The sequence below is a fragment of the Macrosteles quadrilineatus genome, unplaced genomic scaffold (assembly GCF_028750875.1).
Source record: "Macrosteles quadrilineatus isolate MER2022 unplaced genomic scaffold, UCM_ALF_1.0 Scaffold_1__1_contigs__length_201487025, whole genome shotgun sequence".
Classification (NCBI taxonomy): domain Eukaryota; kingdom Metazoa; phylum Arthropoda; class Insecta; order Hemiptera; family Cicadellidae; genus Macrosteles; species Macrosteles quadrilineatus.
In genome coordinates this window covers 11,450,285-11,465,074 of record NW_026542594.1, presented here as the reverse complement: position 1 = coordinate 11,465,074, position 14,790 = coordinate 11,450,285, and the positions used below count along the sequence as shown (strand labels likewise).

Below are 14,790 nucleotides of genomic sequence, written 5' to 3'. Positions count from 1 at the left end.
CTATATGGGAAATTCGCTAATAAAAACAAGTGTTCATTGCTTATTCACAACACAAACCAGTAACAACTTAATGCTCTGGTTTAAAGTGAGAGACGGAGATAATTGCCAAGAGGCATCCCAAGATTGAGCACAGTCTGCACAGTTGTCAAAGGATTTATTATTAAGCAAGAGTACAGAAAGAGTAATAACCCCCAGCAGAGTGCGCAGGCGCTCCTCCCCGACGCCGAGGGTGGCGCTTTTTGTTTCACTTTCAATGATATCTCAACAATATAGCGAACTGTTGCTGACAACTAATCATACAGAAACAATTTACGTAATCTAATACTGTAGCTGTGTGAGTAATGACGTTCGATAGTTATACAATTCCACAAGTACTATCTCTAACATTTAAGTAAAACAATAAACTTAACTTCGGTAGAGTTTGTTACTGATTATTTAAAATATGTTATATGAAAATGCATTTACGTTTAAAATATTATTTACAAATCTTTCACGTTGTTTTATTGTACTCAAAAATTAAATAAAGAAGTACATATATTGCTAATATTTTGTATATACTACTAAGCAGGTTATTTGAGACACTGAATATATGTGTTGTAGACATACAAAAAGTAATAAATTGTAAAAACCCCGCCTCAACAGAAGAAGCAGCACTAAAATAATAATAACATGTTTTCAAAATCAACCATTTTTTTTGGTAAAAGTGTATAAAATAATAGAATAAAAACAAAATAATACCCCAGTCAAAGCAAACCTGAGTACTCAGGGAGTTTCCAATGCATTTATGTGTGTCTTAATACCACATAAACCCACTTACCAAGTACCAAAATAATGCATCAAAAATTACCGAAAGCGATATATAACATTTTAGTTATTCTCCATAAGAATAATATTGGTGTTGAGTAGGCTACACAGGTTTGCTGCAACAAGGATCACAACATAAATGGTTTTTTGTATGAAAATATCAATAGATTTAGCACTCTTAATATCTCGGTAACAAATTGACCTTAAGCAATAATTGAAAGCAGTAAATTGTTTGTTTTTTAAGCTTAAATGCAATGGTGAAAACTAAAACTTAACTTATACAAAGTTAATATACAGGGTTAGTAAAAAGTGTGGAGACCCCCTGTTATTTTTTTAACGGCCCATACTAGAAAAACTAAACTCAGCACACCTTTATGACATCTTATGAAGTACTTTTTGGGCATAACCGTCACTTGGTGTACACCCCCAAAATGGGGATTTGGGGGGAAACTTAAAAATGTCAAATACAAAAACCCATTGAGTGACGCCCCATTTTGAAGGTCCTGGTAAAAGAAGACCAACAACGCAAACTAGAGGTCTTTATCTCAATCCAGTAAAAAATGGCAGCCAATTGAAATTATCAGAAGTTAAATTTAACTTACAGTTTTCCAAGTCTGGAGATCCCCTGTAAATTTTGTAGTGGCTCACACTAGGAAAACTAAACTCTACATACCTTTTTGGCATGTTATGAAGTACTTTTTAAGCCTAATAGCCACTTGCTTACCAACCCAAAATGGGGGATTTGGGGGGAAACTCAAAGATTTTAAATGATAAGCCCCATCAAGCGACCAGTCATTTTTAAGGTCCTGGTAAAAGAAAACTAACAAGGCAAACTAGAGGTTTCTATCTCAATCCAGTAAAAAATGGAAGCTGATTGTAATCTTTAGAAATCGGTAATAACTTGCAATTTTATATTCAACTAGCTGTACCCACGGGGTTTGTCCCGTTTAACTTAATAAGTATTCGCATGGCTCAATCACGTCCTGGTTGAAGTTCGTTCGCTACGCTCACTCACCTTCAGGTTGGAGCTCGTTCGCTGCGCTCACTTGTTTTCAGGTTAGCTCGTTCGCTACGCTAACTCGCCTCCAGGTCAATGTTCGTTCGCTACGCTCACTCACCTTTTGGTTGCAAATTAGCTGTTGTCATAAATTTAAAAAAGTCATCCCTTTTATTGTTTATAATACTTTGATAAAGGGTTTTATGTTTTAATATTTAACATTGGAGAATTTAAACGTTGTTAAGTGCACAGGTGTGCTGCGATTGGGGTTTAATACATTTGGACTTATTTAAAAGTAAAATAGTTTACTGTGCTGCACTCTGTAGAAACACTGTGGCACTATTTCAAATCATAACCATTGCTAATACAGAATGTTGTGATTATTCAAACCTACAAAACAATTGGTGAAAATAAACATCTGCTTTTGAATTATATTTATTTGTAAACATTGTAGATCAAAAAGTCTGACACTGGCCCACTTAAAACCCTCTGGGACAGAGCCCTTTTGACGGATCTGCACCAAACTTCCCTCGAACCATCCTTGAAAGATGCTTAATAATGCCTGAAAGTTTCATTACAATCTGTCGAGCGGTTTCGGAGTCCATAACGTATATACACACACACACACATACATACATACATAGTTCCTCTTTTATAGATATAGATTGGCTGCCATATTTTTTCTGTGTTAAGATAGAGACCTATAGTTTGCGTTGTTAGTTTTCTTTTATTATGACCTTCAAAATGAGGGGTCACTCGATGGGGCTTATCATTTAAAATTTTTGAGTTTCCCCCAAAATCCCCCATTTTGGGTTTGGGAACTTATGAGAATTTCAATTGGCTGCCATTTTTTATTGAACTGAGATATAGACCTCTAATTTGCGTTGGTGGTTTTCTTTTACCAGGACTTTTAAAATGAGGGGTCACTCGATGGGTCTTTGTATTTGAAATTTTTTAGTTTCCCCCAAAATCCCCCATTTTGGGGATGAACACCAAGTGGTGGTTATGCCCAAAAAGTACTTCATAACATGCCATAATGGTGTGCCAAGTTTAGTTTTTCCAGTATGGGCCGTTAAAAAATAACAGGGGTCTCCACACTTTTTACTAACCCTGTATATATACGGTATATAAAATTAATTGTATTGTATTTTATTGTAAGGAGTTAACTTAACTCATAACTGAGATAGCCTAAGTGATGATGGCCATAATGTATAATCCCAATAACAATCCGTGAATGCATCAAAAATCGTCCAACGACTGCGACTCTGACTGCTCCAGGAGCAGACCCGTACTATAACCGTCTACGACTGCGGCTACAGTCGCGTCAGTGACAACGGTGCCATTGAAAACAATGCTATGCGAAGCAGTCACTCTACGATTATCGTTCAACGACTGCAGTTCCAGCCGCACCAGTGACAACGTACCAACTCGCATAAGAGTGTCGTAATAAGGAAAATTTCAGAATGTATTCTCAAAAACTGCTTGATATTTGTAGAAAGCTAAAACGAGCAAGACACGCACGAACAACTGCTTCTGGCAATGTTTTGAGATAGTTGACTGTAGAACACTAGCTTGAAAACAATGTTATTCCTATGTTAAATGTACAAAATCTAAGGAAACATACCTTATAAAGTATGGTGAAAACTATTCGTAAAATTCTCTCAAAGCAAATATATCTGCTAATCATAAAGATCCATGAGGGATTATTTCTGCCTGAATCGCCAAATCTGGCCAAGATTGAGAAAACGCTGATTACTCGGGTTTATTCAGAACTCTTGGTTCACCAGATGACATTACCAAGCAAACATAGAAAAAATACCGATACAAAGGATATGTATGTAATGCCCACACCTTTACTTGTGAAACTTCACTTGTTATAGAAGTTAATAGTTCTGAGACAAACTGCTAAGTTAAATTTATTAACTAGTAGTAATACATCTATAAACACTAAGGCCAACGCGTGGTCGAAAATTCGACCAAAATATGAATTGTGAAAACTTCTCTATTTTCTCCCCACGCTGTAAATAAAACATGTGATTTCTTCCATTTGTTTTGATTTTCAGTTTATATTTCGTTGTTATTTCGTCACCAGTAACGCAACACATAAGGCCCATGTTATTTTTTTAATTTTAAATTATTTTTTGTGCTTATTTTTGAGCCCATTTTAATTTATAAAGGGATTCTGCACATCTACAGGAAAATGTCTTTCTAACAATATGCGTAGAATATTCCCTGCGATGCACACGAACTGAGAAAAAAGGTTTTCAAGAAAAATGCTTGCCTATTAATATATAGGATTGTTTTAATTTTATGCTATATTTAAAACCCATGAAATGTGATCGCTCCGCTCAACTGGCTTTCACTGCAATGAAAGCAATACTAGTGCTATAGAACGATGGTTCATTATACAGTTAAATAAAATGTGTTAGGAAATGGGAGTGATGTTATCTCCTTTCCTTAATGCTATGCAAGTAATGTTAAATGGTCGCCTAATTGGTTGAATGGTGTAACAAGTTAAAGTAACTGAAGTGATAACAGAAAACACATACTCGCTTGTCAGAACGTCACGTCTATTAGTAGGTACATTAAAAAAGAAAATAATAATTGTTTGACATATTACATTACAACGCCATTCACCACACTGTACAATACACGGGTTGTACAGGTCGCTGAGTTTGACCATTGACTATACTGTATAACACTGCAGAACAACACTAAGCCTGGTTTACACGCTACGATAAAACGTAACGGTTTGTTTGTCTGCAACGAAAAAACGTTAAAGCAAGACGAAACGTGCAAACTGGAAGTCGTTGCGTTTTGTCTGAGATAGAATGAGGTTGGAAGGTTGGTGGAAATTTCCAACAATTTCTGTAGATCGCAGCGACAAGTCGTTGCAGTCGTTGCTAGCGTTCGGTCATCGTTGCAACCTGTAGACCCTCACTTGCCGATGTCGCATCGTCTGTTGTGGTCCAGTTTACTGTATTTTATGTCGTGTTTACTGTTGATGGCATATTTCGACTGTTGTAGTGTAGTTTTAAGTGACTATAGTTATCACAACAGAACAACAAAGTATCTGTTTTTAATGCACGGGTGGTGGTAATCGAATCGTTAACAGGTCGCTAGGGCACTAAGGCTAAGGTTGTCATTAGTGGTGCTTATACTGCAAAGCAATACGGATCTTGTTGGCCTACTGGGGTGAGTGGTGACATGCTGCAGGACAACATTACCTCAGTTGTCTGTACAATGTAGTGTTGGACGTCCGCCAGCACCATTGCTATTTAAATCCTCAGACACCCGTTGTAAACACTGATTGGTGTCCCCCTTTGCCCCTGTCCTAGTATGCAACGCCATTCTTCAAACTTTGTCAAAGGACGGTAATAGAAGATTTGACCAATAGTGCCCCATGTAATATTCAATCTAAAGACGATAAAAATATAACCAGCCATCTTGATCAAATAAATATTAAAATTCCTTTTAGATGTAGCTCAGTAGATGAAGATGAGATAGGATAAATAATTTCAACTTTTAAAAATAACTCATCTAGTGGTCATGACGAAGTACCCTTAACACTATTCAAATTCATAGCGAAATCACCGTTAAAACCACTGGTGCATTTAATAAACAGTTCATAAATAACCGGTATTTTCCCTGACTGCTTAAAAAATGTCTAGAGTAATGCCCATTTACAAAAAAGGTGAAAGGGGATGAAATAGGTAATTATCGCCCTGTATCACTTTTGCCTTCTATATCAAAAATATACGAACGTGTAATGTATAATCGATTAGTTGTTCATCTTCATAATAATAATCTCTTTAACGAACAGCAGCATGGTTTTCGTAAGGGTAAATCTACTAATTCTGCTCTTTTCAGAAACTATTATTGATGCTTCATTATGGTGTGGGTAGCCTCCAGATTGCGAATAATAACTATAATAGTGGTTTAAATACCTTATTCATGCAATCCAATTGTTGTCTCCACAACTAGTAGTTCAATGTTTTTATCGGCCGTATATGTGTGCGCACTATGTGTTTATTATTCATCGTGTTTGTGTAAATGTAAAAAAAACTGTTACTGACGACCTTCATATGAAGTAATTCATCCTTGTACTCACCTGATGATGACCTCCTAGCAGGTTGAAACTAGTTGTGGAGACAACAATTGGATTGCATGAATAAGGTATTCAAACCACTATCATAGTTATTATTGATGCTGTTGACAAAGGCAATAACGTAGTTAGTATTTTTATGGATTTATCAAAAGCATTCAATAGCATATCTCATGAAGTTCTTTTACATAAATTAAAAGCTTTAGGTATTTTTAAAAATGAAATGAAATGAAAATATGTTTATTTTACCAGGCAAAGTTAAGACCACCTCTTACAATTAATTATTTACGTATTTTCAACACTACCTACATTAAATTGGTTTAGGTCATATCTTTAAGAAAGAATGCAATATGTAGAAATAGTGTCAAAAGACCAAAATGCACTAACCATGTTTAGGTCAGAAACTTTAACTATTTAACATGGAGTTCGTCAAGGCTCCATTCTGGGGCCTTTATTAGTTCTGTGTTATGTCCAAGGAATGCCTTCAATAAAAAAAAATTTTTGGAACAGAAAGTCAGTTAGTACTTTATGCTGATGATGCAAACTTGATAACCACTGCTAAATCTTACCTTGACCTTTAAAAAGCGTGTCAAGTGAAATTAAAAATAATTGAAATCTTTTTATACAAAACATTTATTTCTGAACAGTAATAAAACTAATCAAATAATTTTTTCTACGAAAGAAAAAAAATGCTCGAAAAATATATATTTTAGTGGGGGGAAATAAAATAGATTCAATTAAAATAGCCAGATTTTATATCTTATGCAGAATAAGTAAACTGTTGTCGTGTGCTTGTTTATGGATATATTTGAACACATTTGGTAAATTGGTATATTTCATCCTAAATCCTAAGCTATTTGTATTTTACAAAAAAACTTTCTACATTACCTTTCCCGTGCAAAGGAAAGAAGGTCAAAGCAAAGGAAGGACACCCTTACGGCAAAAGTTTATTGATGTGAAACTGAAACAACTGAGAGACTGAGAAATTAGTTTGTTAACTTTAGTCAAGTGTGTAGGTCACAAGGCCAGGAAATAAAATGTAGTAGTTTGATTTGAATGTTTTTTCTCATCTTCCCTGTTTAATCATTCTTAAAGTTCTAGGAAGTCCAAATGATCAAAAGGATTAGGGAACCCATTATTGCCGCTTCGGTGCAATGCTCTATTTATTCCTCAGTACCTGGGGACCGAGCCTTGCTCGGGGAAAATCAATCCCCCACTCTGCGATGCCAGCCTTTACTACTTCCTTCACCATTTCCTACGTTGCAGACCTGTTTCCCTCCCTTCCCATAGTATTTTAGGATTGTATATACCTTAATATAATCGTCATAAGCAGTTCCCACACTCCGGACCGCTCACCTTTACTATTTCCTTTACCACTTCCTGCGTCACGGACCTGTTTCCTTACCTTCCCATAGCATTTTAGAATTGCAGATACTATACTTTAATCTAATCGTCATAAACAGTTCCCGCACTCAGGATATCTCGCATTGACTACTTCCTTCACCTCTTCCTACGTCGCGAACCTGTTTCCTTACCTTCCCATGGCATATTAGGATTGCAGATACCTTACCATCCTTATGGAACAGCTGAAGCCACTTTTATTGTTAGTTCTGTCTGGTTTTCTGTAGTGTAGATGTCGTGTTTTGTTTACAATTTGTTTATATTATTTTAGGGTTAGTTTCTCATTAATTGTGTCTCACTGTTTGGTTATACTGTATAGCCAACGATAGTAATATAGTAATAGTACGGTATACTAACGAACCGCGGGGTACACCACCGCACTACCGCGGTACTACCACGGGGGTAGTACGCTATTGGCGAGGGTGTTTGCAAATAGTATTATTTGGTTAAACGAGGTTTTAAATTACTGAAATAACAAGAAACAAATTGTAAACAAAGCACGACATCTACAGAAAACCTGACAGAACTAACAATAAAATTGGCTTCAGCTTCAGCTGTTCCATAAGGATGGGAAATCTACCTTAATCTAATCGTCATAACAGATCCCACACTCCGCACTGCTAATTGTTAGCCTTTACTACAATGTATCGAGTAAGCTTCAGTATAATCATTGCTCAATAGTAACAAGTGATGTTTTTGCTTTTGTACTGCATTTTGTAATTTCTAGTATACTGTGGAAAAATGTGACTTTCAGTTTTATTTTTCTACGTAATTAGATTTTTGTTAGCAGTTCTAACGGCAGTAAACTCGTTTTTAGGCCAAAAATAAACTATTTACAACATTTGAAGAAAATCGTCGGAGCCGTTTTCGAGATCTTTCTGCAAGCAAGCATACATACATACATACATACAAGCAAACATTGCTCGTATTAGAATATAGGATATGGGAAATTAGCTAAATAAATCAATTCAGGCCAAATGTGATTATTAATTAATAACTATTTATTTTATCGCTGACTTTGTTTGGTTGGATAAATGAAGTTATTGAGTAATTAATACAGCTTAGCGACTATCCTCATTCTCGAATACTGCGCTCGGTGGTTGCGACTAATATTATCCAGCTATGCCGTAAACATACCGATTGCTAACTTCATAGGTAGCGATAAAAAATTGTTTTGCATCATTATACGCGATATCTAGCATAACAAAAACTGAAATCTGGCAATATAGGCTACCATGGTTTGTTTTATAGACAAGACAATATATATTTATCCCTTTAAGCATACAGATAATGCAATAGGACAAGTCAAGAATTTTATATGGTAAAATACATAGAGTTGAGACACATAGCACATGTACAACAGGCGACACATTATGTTAACAGGATACAGATTGCACAATGCACAGGACTGAGAGAACATGGTCAACCTCATCTGAGCTCAGTGACACCTTTCACACCACCGACCACACTATTTGCGTGCCTTCCACCACAACAATATCTGCTCTGTATGTTAACAAATTTACAGATAGGTAGTACACGACTGAGAGAACATGGCCAACCTCACCTTTCACACCACCGACCACACTACTTGCGTGCCTTCCAGCACAACAATATCTGCTCTGTTGTATGTTAACAAAATTACAGATAGGTGGTACACGACTGAGAGAACATGGCCAACCTCATCTGAGCTCAGTGACACCTTTCACACCACCGACCACAATACTTGCGTGCCTTCCAGCACAACAATATCTGCTCTGTATGTTAACAAATTTACAGATAGGTAGTACACGACTGAGAGAACATGGCCAACCTCATCTGAGCTCAGTGACACCTTTCACACCCCCGAACACACTACTTGCGTGCCTTCCAGCACAACAATATCTGCTCTGTTGTATGTTAACAAATTTACAGATAGGTGGTACACGACTGAGAGAACATGGCCAACCTCATCTGAGCTCAGTGACACCTTTCACACCACCGACCACACTACTTGCGTGCCTTCCAGCACAACAATATCTGCTCTGTATGTTAACAAATTTACAGATAGGTAGTACACGACTGAGAGAACATGGCCAACCTCACCTTTCACACCACCGACCACACTACTTGCGTGCCTTCCAGCACAACAATATCTGCTCTGTATGTTAACAAATTTACAGATAGGTAGTACACGACTGAGAGAACATGGCCAACCTCACCTTTCACACCACCGACCACGCTACTTGCGTGCCTTCCAGCACAACAATATCTGCTCTGTATGTTAACAAATTTACATATAGGTAGTACACGACTGAGACAATATATGCTCTCTGTATTAAGCCATCCCTAGTCAATGCTTAGCAGATTTTATACAACGAGGAATGGGGAAATAAACCAAACTCGGATCTTAAGCGTTCACACATGGCGATGGTGCTGAGACAAAACAAATCCATGTGTTTGATATTATGGTATATACTCGGGGAAATTGATGCCTCTCGTATCGAGTTGGGGTTCAGCCATAAAAAGGCTGTGCAAAAATTGGGCTAGATTAACAACAACAGTTGCCACCACAGTAGACTTTGGCAGCAAAGCCGGTTCTCGTTTGGCGCTGCCACTCAACTCGGGCGTCGCGTCGGTGATGTTGGAAATGGATTGCAAAACTGAAACATCGCTACTACTCGGGGTCGTGTGTAAAATTTGGGAAATCTAACAAATATCGTTAGTCTACCATTTTATGTGTGAAATGAAATCCGAGTTTTTAAAATAGCAGTATACAGTACAACGTTTAAAATAGATTGACTTTTTTGGCTCTCTTTGTTTCCACTGTATTGCCCATGGAGTGGCCAAAATCGCAATGAGATCACACTCCAGACTGCTCGCATTTACTACTTCCTTCACCACTTCCTACGTCGCGGACCTGTTTCCCTCCATTCCCATAGCTTTTTAGGATTGTAGATTCCTTAATCTAATCGTCATAAACAGTTTTCACACTCCAGACTGCTCGCCTTTATTACTTTCTTCATCACTTCCCACTTCGCGGACCTGTTTCCCTCCATTCCCATAGCATTTTAGGATTGTAGATACCTTAATCTAATCGTCATAAACAGTTCCCACACTCCGGACTGCTCGCCTTTACTACTTCCTTCATCACTTCCTACATCGGGGACCTGTTTCCTTCCCTTCCCATAGCATTTAAGGATTGCAGATACCGTAATCTAATCGTCATCAACAGATCCCACACTCCACACTGCTACCCTTGACTATAGAATCGAGTAATCTTCACTATAATCTTTGCTCAATAGTATCAACTGATGTTTTCCTTTTGTACTGTATTTTGTTTTGCTAGTATACTGTGGATAGACAAATTACAAGTCTTTTGTTTACTTTTTCCTTGTTATTTAATTCAGCCAACATGGTTACCTAGCAACCCATAAGACTAATGTTAAAAAAATGTGACTTTCAGTTTCATTTTTCTACGTAATTAGATTTTTGTTGGCAGTTCCGACTGCAGTAAACTCGTTTTTAGGTCAAAAATAAACTATTTACAACATTTGAAGAAAATCGTCGGAGCCGTTTTCGAGATCTTGGTGCAAGCATACATACATACAAGCAAACATTGCTCGTATTAGAGTATAGGATAGGATATGCTGTGATATGCAACACCTCGCTACTGTACTTGGCATTGACAGTGACATCGCTGATGCCTTAGTCGATAACTAGACTATTGAATACATTGTATTGTCTATACAATGTAGTGAGATGCAACACCTCCCTGCTTCCTGCTTGGCATTGACAGTGACATCACTGATGCCTTAGTCGATAAATATACTATTGAATACATTGTATTGTCTATACAATGTAGTGAGATGCAACACCTCCCTGCTTCCTGCTTGGCATTGACAGTGACATCACTGATGCCTTAGTCGATAAATATACTATTGAATACATTGTATTGTCTATACAATGTAGTGAGATGCAACACCTCCCTGCTTCCTGCTTGGCATTGACAGTGACATCACTGATGCCTTAGTCGATAAATATACTATTGAATACATTGTATTGTCTATTCAATGTAGTGAGATGCAACACCTCACTATTTACATTGACGTCTCTGATGTCAGTCGATTACTAGACTATTGAATACAGTGTACCTCATTAACAGCACACCCTAACTAATTGTATACGACATGTGTAACGCGCTAATGTGCACCTGGCATGATGCTATGTACGGTAGCCCATGTATCGCAACCATCAATGTCATAATTTTTTCAAGCGATTACGCACATCTTATTTGAACGTCTATTTTCGAAGAATATGATGAACACGGACGCGTATTACGCATATGGTTCAACGGTGTAATAAATTACAATTTAAAAGCTCAAACGAAGGTAATGTGAAGGCAGTTTGGTGAAGGAAGGTCGTGGAGGAATTTGAACTTCCACTAACCACTTACTTCACAAAGTCGACCTCGGAGGTGGAATTGATAGCGACTACATAGTTTAGTGAGTGTTATCACCTCAGTCGCCTCACGATTTTGCTGTGACAAGGCTTACCTACTAAATCATTACAATTATCCAAAAACCTCAGAAGACTTCACTTCCTAGTTGAGTCAATCTCTACAACGACTTTGGTATATCAATTTGGCGTTAATGCACCTAGGCGTCACAGTAAAATACGATAAAAATAAAATTTACGAGGATTCCAAAACTCTGAGAGATATTGTAATGAATTTACGTAAGCAACCACGTAGAGGTAAATAAAATACAGTATATACTTTTATTTAATATTAGGTCATAAAGAAATGCTATTTTGCGTACGAAAAGTTCGTGTAGTATATTGATCCATGTGTACAGTGTAATCAAATGTAAATTTGAATTATGATGAAATGTAATTATATTTTAACAGCTAGGCTATAACGTATACGATGTTGTAAATTAATTATCCCAAGAACAGTATGATCTGCAATCAACTGTCGCAATCCATTAGTGACGTAATTTTAATTACGAGATTTCCAGTTATGATCAGCAAAACAGAAACAATTAATAACCAAGTTGACCCCAACAGCTGTTTACGCACAGTTGATCAGCTGACTGACCCCCCTTCCACTGCCTCTCCTCACTAACCTCCTCTTTGCTCTCTTGCCTCATCGGCTGTTGATTGAATTTACCGACGACGACGCCGCGTTCTATTCAAACAATGTGTAATAACGGTTACAACAGTTAATACAAAATCACACAGAGGTCGTTTTACGATGAACTGGCGCCATCACCTAGACCGATATCAGCATTCAATATGCGATTTTGTGGAAAGCAAAATTAATAATGAAATTTGGTTACAGGCTGCGTAGTAGCAATAATTAACTGGATATTGATAACTTGGTTTGTGACTCACGAATTGTAAACTCTATTATTTTCGGAGAGAAGGGTTTTACTTTAGCCTAATGTATCCTTGATAGTTAATTAATACATCAAAACACACGTATTTATTATGTTTTGGTCCTCAAGGTTGCGCGAGTATGGTCAATTGGAAAAAATAAACTGTGATTATACACTTTATTTTTACACTACACCACCTATCTATTCGATTGGAAATTAATTAAAACAGCATGGTTCACATGGAAATTGAAATATTACAACCGGATGGTTCTTGAAGTTTTGTTGGAAAATTAAGGGTAGCCTAGTCCAAAAATACAGAACTATCAAAAATCATCATTGTAGGAGTGAGACTTCGGGTAGCAAAATTTCACAAAATCTTCCATACGTAACCAAGTCAAATCGAATCCAAAAACTATGTGCAAACTAGGTACACCATACTCAAAATAGAAAATCAATACTGTAGCTGTAAACAAAAGTAAAATGGTATTCGTCAAGAAGTCCGTGTGAGAGGAATCAGATATCACAACGACTCTACACTACAAATAAATAAGATCTTCTCCACTAAATTTCGTCAGATGCCATTATAACCTGAGGCTGCGTAGTAGCGAAAAACCGCAGAGGATCGTTTTGATTTCTGATTTCATTTTACACTGGCATTCATTGAACTCTAATTTTTTTAGTTCGATCATTAATAATGACTGATTTTAACATTTAACAACCTAAGTTTGAAGTTGTTTACATTCGTTTAACGATGTATATTATATTATTTATCAGGTTAATTATTTAGTTCCAGCTCGTCAGAGATACAAAATATTAAAATAAAATAATTAGCTCAGTACATTGCAGTACACCCAAGCATAAATTAATTAAATGTAGAAATTTAAATTAATAAAACTTGTAGAAAAGTCTGTCCCATCACATCCTTATAGATTAACTAACAACTTTTATTCCAACAGAGTATTTTTGTGAAATGTCTACCATTACAATTGTGTTATCAAACGAATATGAGCATTCCAATATCCACAAAACTGACTTACCGAAATATCTTGGCTGGCTTTCTAAGGAAAACATCCAGTTTACTACTCGTCGGGCAACTAATTGTGTGACTTGGCGAGAATTAACTTCAAACAAATGACATAAAATTCACACACAAACATCAATTTCTGACCTTATCAAGACGAAAACTCTGATAACTTTAAGCAGAGCGAAGAGTGAAAAGTATTGACGAACGGCCCCGATAAAAAAATCCCAACACTTTTTCACTGAAGCGCCAACAAATTTAGCATTAAAGACAGAATTACAGTAATGTTTTATACAGTTGAAGACACACACACACCATTTAAAACTCGCAGCTTTTAACGTCCTTTCCCGCTTGTATCCAATGACCAACTCAACTCAACTAAAACTTGACGACAGGGTTGCCAAACTGACTGTGGTGGGATGGTGGGAAACAAACCAGTGTTGCAACCTGTCACCTGTGTTACCACTACTGTCACTTCATATCACATATCAGTCAAGTCAAAAGTGTATTGGACAAATCAATTAATTATCAATATCAACGATCTGAAACAGTAACATATAGTGATTTAGTAGTTTACGAGACGAGTAGAAAATTTAAGGTAGCCTACACGAGCAAAGGCGACGAATGTCTTGAAGGCTAATTACGCGAGTTGCGTACACTACTTTACCTACAACAGCTTTTTTATTACTAACAATCACTCCTCATAACGTCTAAAAGAGGTTATGTTTTTGTTTATAACCTCTTGTTAGTCGTTGCCACTGATTGTGAGATTGTGATGCAACGACTCTCGTTGTTCCAACCACTCACTGTACCTAATCAATTAAATTTGGCCTTAACAGCTGATAAGTTGATGATAAACACTTTACAAATCTACTTCTTTCTCTCGCTCCTTGAACCTCATTGGTCCAAACATGTACTGTAAAGTAACTAAACAATGCTGTAAACGTAAAGTAAGTACGGTAAACAATACCGACAATACACTGTTGAATTGAAATAGTTATTTTCCTACAGTCACCCGACAAAGTTGGCTTCCTTGTACTGTTTATAGTACAGAAAGTTGCTAATTGCTGCATATTTATACTTTGTCGTACGGTTTATACTTTGCCGC

At 36.9% G+C, this 14,790-nt stretch overlaps 1 protein-coding gene across 3 annotated transcripts in view; it reads right to left on the bottom strand.

Annotated features, from left to right (window-relative positions):
* Nucleotides 1–14,041, bottom strand: part of LOC129003419 (protein phosphatase PP2A 55 kDa regulatory subunit) — a 184,875-nt gene extending 170,834 nt beyond the window's left edge. For 2 of the 3 annotated variants that reach the window (XM_054431721.1, XM_054431714.1), the window contains exon 1: nucleotides 13,699–14,041. The gene's annotated coding sequence lies outside the window, so the exon portion shown is untranslated. The remainder of the gene's footprint in view (nucleotides 1–13,698) is intronic. The other variant, XM_054431727.1, reaches the window with a different exon arrangement.
* Between the last annotated feature and the right edge of the window lie 749 nt (nucleotides 14,042–14,790).